This window comes from Phocoena phocoena, chromosome 15 (assembly GCF_963924675.1).
Source record: "Phocoena phocoena chromosome 15, mPhoPho1.1, whole genome shotgun sequence".
Lineage (NCBI taxonomy): Eukaryota > Metazoa > Chordata > Mammalia > Artiodactyla > Phocoenidae > Phocoena > Phocoena phocoena.
The window spans coordinates 70,736,581-70,744,498 of record NC_089233.1 but is presented as its reverse complement, the minus strand read 5'-3'; positions in this window follow the sequence as shown (position 1 = coordinate 70,744,498).

The window sequence follows — 7,918 nt, the reverse complement described above, 5'->3', positions numbered from 1 at the left end:
CAGCATGTGCTGAGACATTGCCTGCGGCAGAGCAGACGGCCCTCTTCCCTGCTGTCTCCGGGAGCCTGGGAGGGCTGGCACATATGAGGAGATGGAAATCTGCCTACCACATTCCACTGTGCTCTCTTCTTGTAGGACATTAAGATGCACCAGACTGAGGCCCACGGCAGACACCGCAGGGAAACTGGTCTGAACAGAGGCTTTTATTTCCAGGGGACACCTGGCCCTCCTGTATCCCACCAGCATCCCAGCAAATGTAGCTGGGTGATGTGGGGATGCACAGTCGCCATCTCCCAGGGTGTCAGAAATCGAAGTGCCCTTTGAGAGAGTTTAATTTATTCCTTTGTTACCTGAGAAGAATCTCTGACCTGCGAGGTTAGGTGAGTTGCCTGAGGTCACACAGCAGTAAGTGGCGAATGAAGCTGGGAGTGACAGCGCATGTCAATAGCTTATCACCATGGGCACTGCTGATTCATACAGGATGTGATGGACCAGCTCAGATAGTTTCTTTAAAATGTTTTATTTGTTTTGAGATTATGCAGTGTGGACACAGACAACATAGCTATCTTTCCCAGTTCTAATGCATACATTGGGATTAAATATTAATTTAACAAATACTTACTTAGAACCTACTATGTGCCAGGCACCGTTCCAAGTCTTTACATTTACCGAATCCTCATCACAACCCCCAAGGGATGGGCACTATGATTATCCTCGTTTTACAGATGAGGAATTGAAGCACATAGAGGTTAAATAACCTGGTCAAGGTCACACAGTTTAAAAAAAAAAAAAAAAAAAAAAAAAGCTGGGATGCTGGCTCCAGAGTCCATACATTTAAACCCTACGGATGCTCAGTTTCACTGGTCAGAAACCATCATCCACCACGCAAGGCGGGCACGCCCGAGGGACGCTAATCTCCTTGAACTCTTTAGTTCTCTCAAAGAGAGAAAACACTGGAGTCTGGAGCGGGTGTGAAGGTGCTGGAACAGGTTCTAGAAGGTCGCTGTTTCTGTTAGCCTTGTCTTTTCCTGCTCCACTGTGCTGCCTTGGAAGTCAGAACCCATCTCTGGTCTAGAAGACACCCAGCAGCAAGGTCATTATTCTCCGTTGAAGTCCCTTTGCTTGCTTCCACCTTTGTTGTTTTCCTGGGTTTATTATAATGGGCCAAATTAACCTGAGTTGCCTCCCAGAGTCTCTGGGAGAAAGAACCAAATGAACAGATCAGACCCTGTTTCCCTGGTCCTTGGGGAATGCCTGAGCTGTCAGAGAGACATCATCTTATTTATAATAAATTCACTGTTCCAAGAGCTTTAAAACATTCTTTTTCCTATTAGGAGTATTGTTTCTATCTGTTGAGTCCATGAGTGTCTGACATTAGATGACTTTATAAAACATGCTACTAATTGGATTTGTTAAAGCAAATAAATCACACACTAATTGGAACGTGCCCTGCCTTTATTTTCGCTTACTGAATTAGATATCATGGTGTGAAGGCCTTCTTATCATATTTGTGCACTTTTTTAAACACCCCCCTTGGCATAGACTTCTGCAAATTCAATTAGATATTCCCAAAAGGAATTCAATTGATGCCAGGCTGGTTTACATTCATTCCGGGGGCAAGACTCGCCTACCCACGATAGCCTGCCCGCGATTAATAAGCCACTTAGATACTGCCCTGCCTTCAAAGTCTTTGTTGGAACAAGGGCAGCATCTTGATGACGTGGAGGCCGGCGAGCTTTATCATTAGAATGTGTGTGTCCACAGAGTAGGGCTGGCTTCATGGGTGTATGGCTTGTGTAGTCACCCAGGGCCTGGCACTTGGAAGGACCCCATGCTTAGTTTAATGTTCTGCTATGGCCACGTTGAAATTCTTAATAGTTTTTAAGCAAAAGGCTTTGCATTTTGGGTTTGCACTGGTCTCCCGTGAATGTAGTAGCTGAGGTCTGCCCTGGTTGTCAGACTTTCTGGCTAAGAAAGGAGTCCTTGATTTGAGTCTTAGCTGTGCCTCTGATTGACTGGGTGGTGTTGAGAATGTCACCTGCTCTGGCCTTGGTTTCCTCGTCTGTGAAGTTCGAGCATTACTCCTCACCCATGGAGAACACATGCTGTGATGTCCGTGAAGTGTTTATTTAAATCCAGCTACCTTTTGTGCTTCTCTCAAAAGAAGCCGGCAGTGTAGCTACAGGCCGGGAGTGTAGCTTTGGAAGGCGGTGGATAACATGTCCCCCCTTGCACTTCTGGGAGGAAGGAAGAGACGTTCTACAACTGAGAAATGGGAAGGAGGTATCAAAAGCACATGACATCAAACACTCAAATGGTGAAACACGGTACTTTTCTGTGACCATGTTAAAATTGGAAACTTTTATGGCATCAAAGCAAAGGTTCGCAAACTACAGCCTGCAGGCCAGTTCTGGACCTTCACTGATTTTGTACTCTACCCACAAAAGAGGATTGGTGTTTACATTTTTAAATCTTTAGACAACTCAAACGAAGAATACTGTTTTGTGACGTGAAAAATCATAGGAAATTCAAAGTGCAGTGTCAGTAAATCAAGTTTTATTAGAACATAACTCTGCCCATCTTTCTTTGTGGCTTCTAGCTGCTTCTGCTCCAATGGCATTGCTGAGTCATAGTGACAGAGACCCAGTGGCCTTCTGTGGTGGGCAGAATTCCAAATTGGTCCCCAAGATTACTGGCCCCCGGTATTCATGTCTTGTATAATCCCCATCCTTTGGGAGGGACTCTGAATTGGATAGATTTCACTGTTATGATTAGGTTATGTTAGTGACCAAGGTGAAGGAATTTCACAGATGTAATAAAGTTCCCAAGTTGGTTGACTTTAGTTAACCAAAAAGGAGAAGATCTTGGTTGGGTGGGCCTGACTGAATCAGATGAGCCCTTAAAAAGGATGGAGTCTTACCTAGAAAGAGATGTGAGACATGAGAGGGTTTATGGCAGGAACTGTGGGTAGTTTCTAGGGGCTGAGAGTGGTTCCTAGATGATGGCCAGCCAGAGAGGAGGGACCTTGATCCTATAATTACAAGGAACTGAATTCTGTGAAACACCATGCGAAAGATGACCCGGGCTCCAGAAAGTAAAGCAGGTCACCTGATACTTTGACCTCAGCCTTGTGAGGCCCTGATAAGGTGCAGCCTTGTCTGTACCTCTTACTTGCGGAAACCAGAAGATAATAAATAGGTGTTGTTTTGAGTTTGTGGTAACTTGTTGGGTAGCAAGAGAAAACCAGTACACCTGCAAGGTGAACGTCTTTAATATCTGGCCCTCTACAGAAAATGTCGCTTGACCCCTGTCTTAGGCAGTGGGGGTAGTTAGACTTAACCTCCATTCATAGACATACATATATAAATATATACTTACATAGCTCAAGTACAGTGCCTGGGAAAGAGCAGAAGCCCAGAAAACCGTTCGTTTCTCTTCCGAACTCAATTCTGTTCAAGAATACACAGGATCATATCTGAGAAATGCAGAAGCAGACACATTTATATTTTTATTGAATTCTATTCCGCTCTCATTTTCAAAAGAGGAGCTCATGTTTAAAAAAATTCTGATTGGAACTATAAACTTTATTTATGCTTTAATGTATCTTAAAGTATGTATCCTGCACTATTTTTACTTCCCTTACAGATGCTGATATGCTATACATTACCAAACCCAAATGGATTTTCAAAATCCAATTTCCTTGCTACCGTTTTCCATTTCTCTGTTGACTTTATATGCTTGACTCACATCAGAGCATCTGGGGCCTTTGCTACCTTTTGACCTCAACCTGTCCAGGAAAATAGCTTCTCTGTCCCTGTGTAGAGTGATAGTGCTGGGTCCTCCCTCGGTCTGTGGCTGCACTGCTCTGTCCTCCCTCAATTATTTGGGTCTTCTCCAAACCAGGACATGTGCTTTGGAGGCTGAGCCCAATTCTGGGGGTGCGGGTCGTTTTAGGAGATTTTTGTTTTCTTCCAAAATGATAGTGATGGAGTTGGTATCAGTTGAATGGGACCAGTTCAAAACAGAATGAGGCGAGCGTCCGAATGAGTGTCTTTGGAGGATCTCTCCAGTGATAAGTCTTCCCCAAGTAGCCTGCCACAGACACCTGCAGAGATGGTCTGGACCCTTTTTTAGCAGGTGTTATGTGCCAAGGGATTCCACCAAGAGAGAGAGAAACAATTTTTTTTTTTTTTTTTTGCGGTACGCGGGCCTCTCACTGTTGTGGCCTCTCCTGTTGCGGAGCACAGGCTCAGCAGCCATGGCTCACAGGCCCAGCCGCTCTGCGGCATGTGGGATCTTCCCGGACCGGGGCATGAACCCGTGTCCCCTGCATCGGCAGGCGGACTCTCAACCACTGCGCCACCAGGAAAGCCCGAGAAACATAATTTTTTTTTTTTTCATTTTCACCAAGAACTTTATTGAACAACGTATTCACCCTTTTGTTCCACGACCTTCTGCCAATTTCCAGGCAATTTCACAATTCCATCTTCCCAAAACTTTTTTTATCTTTTTGAACAAAGAACTGTTCCAGGTGCCTTTTACAGTCTTCCCGGGAATTGAAATTTTTTCCATTAAGAGAATTTTTTAAAGACCGAAATAAATGGAAATCCGAAGGCTCAATGTCTGGTGAATACAGCGGATGAATCAGAACTTCCCAGCCAAGCTGTAACAGTTTTTGCCTGGTCATCAAACAAACATATGGTCTTGCATTATCCTGATGGAAGATTATGCGTTTTCTGTTGACTACTCTGGACGCTTTTTGTTGAGTGCCGCTTTCAGTTGATCTAATTGAGAGCAGTACTTGTTGGAATTAATTGTTTGGTTTTCCAGAAGGAGCTCATAATAGAAGACTCCCTTCCAATCCCACCACATACACAACATCACCTTCTTTGAATGAAGATCAGCCTTTGGTGTGGTTGGCGGTGCTTCATTTCGCTTGCCCCATGATCTCTTCCGTTCCACATTGTTATACAGTAGCCACTTTACATCACCCATCACAATTTGTTTTAAAAACGGAAAGTTTTCATGACGAGAAACATAATTTTTGAAAGAGCAAGAGGAGCCGCGAGGAGACTCAGGATCGTGCGTTTGAGTATTTCATGCTGTGAGTGCACGGGAAGCCAGTCTCTCTTTCCTTCTCCTCCCTTTGGTGGCTCTCAGTAGCTCGTCCTTGGGCTGGTGGCATGGCGCTGCCTCTCTGGGGCTCCTGAGAGTTCCCAGGCCTTTCTGAGCCTCTGGAATCCTTAACCTTGACCACTGGAAGGTTCCTTCGTGATCCATCTTGCACCCCAGAAAATGAAGGCCCAGAAAGGAGGAAGAAAGGTGAGCTAGAGGGGCTGCACCCTCTGGCAGTGTAGATCATTGCCAGAGTGTATAATCTTGAGCTCATAACCATTCTATTTCTCAGTCTGTTGGCTGAGAGGAAGAAAACTCAGGGAGGCTTGCTAAAAAAATATTTATCAAGTATATTTTCTCTCCTGAATAGCTTTCAAAACTTATCCCTGGGTCAAGTCAGATCGACAGGGAGCAGGTGTCTAGACTGTATCATATTGGGCTCCAGTGAGTTGCTTTTCCTAAATTGTATGTTTGGGTGATGCTATCAATTTATATTGAGAATGATTATGAGAAATAGTCTCATGAAATTGGCCATGCGCCCCATGTGTGGATGCTGTCTTAGATACTGTTCATTATGGGATATGGGATTTCTGTTACCAGTACCCCTTTGGAGAAGGGGTGTGATCTAAGCGCCTGGAATGGTTGTAATTTACCTGAGCAATTTGGCTTTTATTGTATGAACACAGAGTGTCCAGTATCTGGACAGATTGTCCTTTTTCTCTTGGCCTCCGGAAGCTCAGAGTCCAATAGGTAACTCCCTTTCAGCAGGTGGACATTTGGGAAATTGCAGGGTGGACTTGTAACTCTCTCCTTCTGTCCTGCTTGTCTTTCTTCTCCTGTCCTCAGTTTGCCTTTTGCCATCATGCTGTACTTCCTTCTTCTGTGTTTGTCCATCCACAGTGGCTGGACTCGAGTTGATAGAGGGTAGATTGGTAACCAGTTACCACATGGTCTATGGGTTTTTTTTTTTTTTTTTGGTCTATGTTCTTGATCTATACAAAGCACAGGGATACTTCAGACGATCACTTGGCCATGCATCCTGCTTTGCTGGGAGCCCAGGAGCTGCACAGAAAAGTCATGAACCATGTGTACCCCTGGAGTTTGGACATACATGTGTGATAAAGTGCAGGACAGGGGCCTGTTCCTAGAAACTCTTCTGTATTGAGAGACACTGAGGTCCACATAATAGATGACAAATTCTGGCAGCATGGAATAGAACTGACAGGGGGGCCTGGCTGTCCCGAAGAAATAGTGGCTCAAAATAGAATGTAAGGCTGCTTTCGGCTCTACTTTAAGCCAGCCCCTCTTCAAGGGAAACAGAGGGCTGTGGTCTGAAAATAAGAACCAGGTCACTGGGGCCACAGGCCTGCTGCTGTGGGACCCCAGCATCAAAGAACAGACTGTTGGAAAGACATTGGCTCAGTGGCTGCAAGTTGAAGTGGTCACCAGAGCTTCGCAGGTGGAGGCAGCGAGGTGCCCGGGGGTGGCTGTGAAGAGGAGAGGGGTCCCTACCCAGTAGAGGGCCAGGACCTGCCAGCACTCAGCTTGGGGGCAGCTGAGCAGGCCATCTACCGTTGGGTGGAGGAAGGGAGGTGAGGGGTGGACGACTGACCTGATCCAGGAAACTAGGGGCAAATGATTGATATGACCTTGCTTGGGATCTGTAAGCTGGGATGCCCAGAGGTATAACTGTGAGCCCTCCTAAATCTTGTCTAGGACACAGCTGAGAATTGGATTAATTAGACCATTAAGTAAAATTTATTAATAATTTTTCCTTTGAGCTTCGACATATCTCTGTAAAAGTGTGTTTTGCATCACACCCTCAAGTGTATGTTTGTGTGGTTATCTTTCCCTGTCCTCTGCAAACCTTGTGAGGGTAAGAATCATATCTGTCAATCCTGTGCCCCTGCATAGACCTATAAAAATAAAAACAAAAAATGTCATTAAATGTTTCTAGGATAATAAGCAGTGTAATGAATTCAAATGGGAAAGACACAACCACCCTGGAAGCACTTTATCTTCCTAACCCCCTCTCATCACCTTGTAAGTGAAAGGCTTGGTCCTTGGTTTCTGGGGAATACATTCTTTCTCTGGTCTATTAGAAAGAGCATGGGTTCTGTGGTTAGGTCACCATAGATTTACACTTGCCTCTGACACTTTCCTTCCGTGTTACCTGAGCAGGTCGTTTAAACCTTTAATGCATCAATTACCTTATACTTAAGTAGGGATAAAAATCTACTTCACAAAGTTGCGAGGATTAAGTGAAAGCAAAGGTGACAGTGTCTGTAATCAGTGCCTAGTTTATTGCCTGACATGGAGCAAATGCTCAAGAGAGCACGCTTCTTATATTAGTCAGGACGTGCAAGGCTCTGCTATGGTAATAACTAAGCCCTAAGATGTCAGTGGCGTATTAAGACTAGAAAAGTCGGCATTTTGCTCCTGTTATGTTCAATGGCAGTATTACTGGTCAGGCGACTGTCTGGGTGACACTCCTCCAATGAATGTCTCAGGGATCTAGACATCTTTCTTCCTTTGATGGCATTGCCTTCAAGTACACCTTTGAAGGTCTTCACAGTGGGGTGAGAAGGATTGCTAGTAAGAGATTATTTTGGAGGGGCTAGTCTTGCACATGGTATCACTTTATTACACATTTCCAAGGTTTACCACATGGTTTTCCCCGGATGCAAGGTGGCCTGAAAATACAGAGTTCTTGTGTGCCCAAGAGAGAAGACCTCAACAGTTCGCCATGCACCTAGCGTCATCTTGGCCATGCTTTCTTTCTGTAGCCCTGGTTGCTATCTCA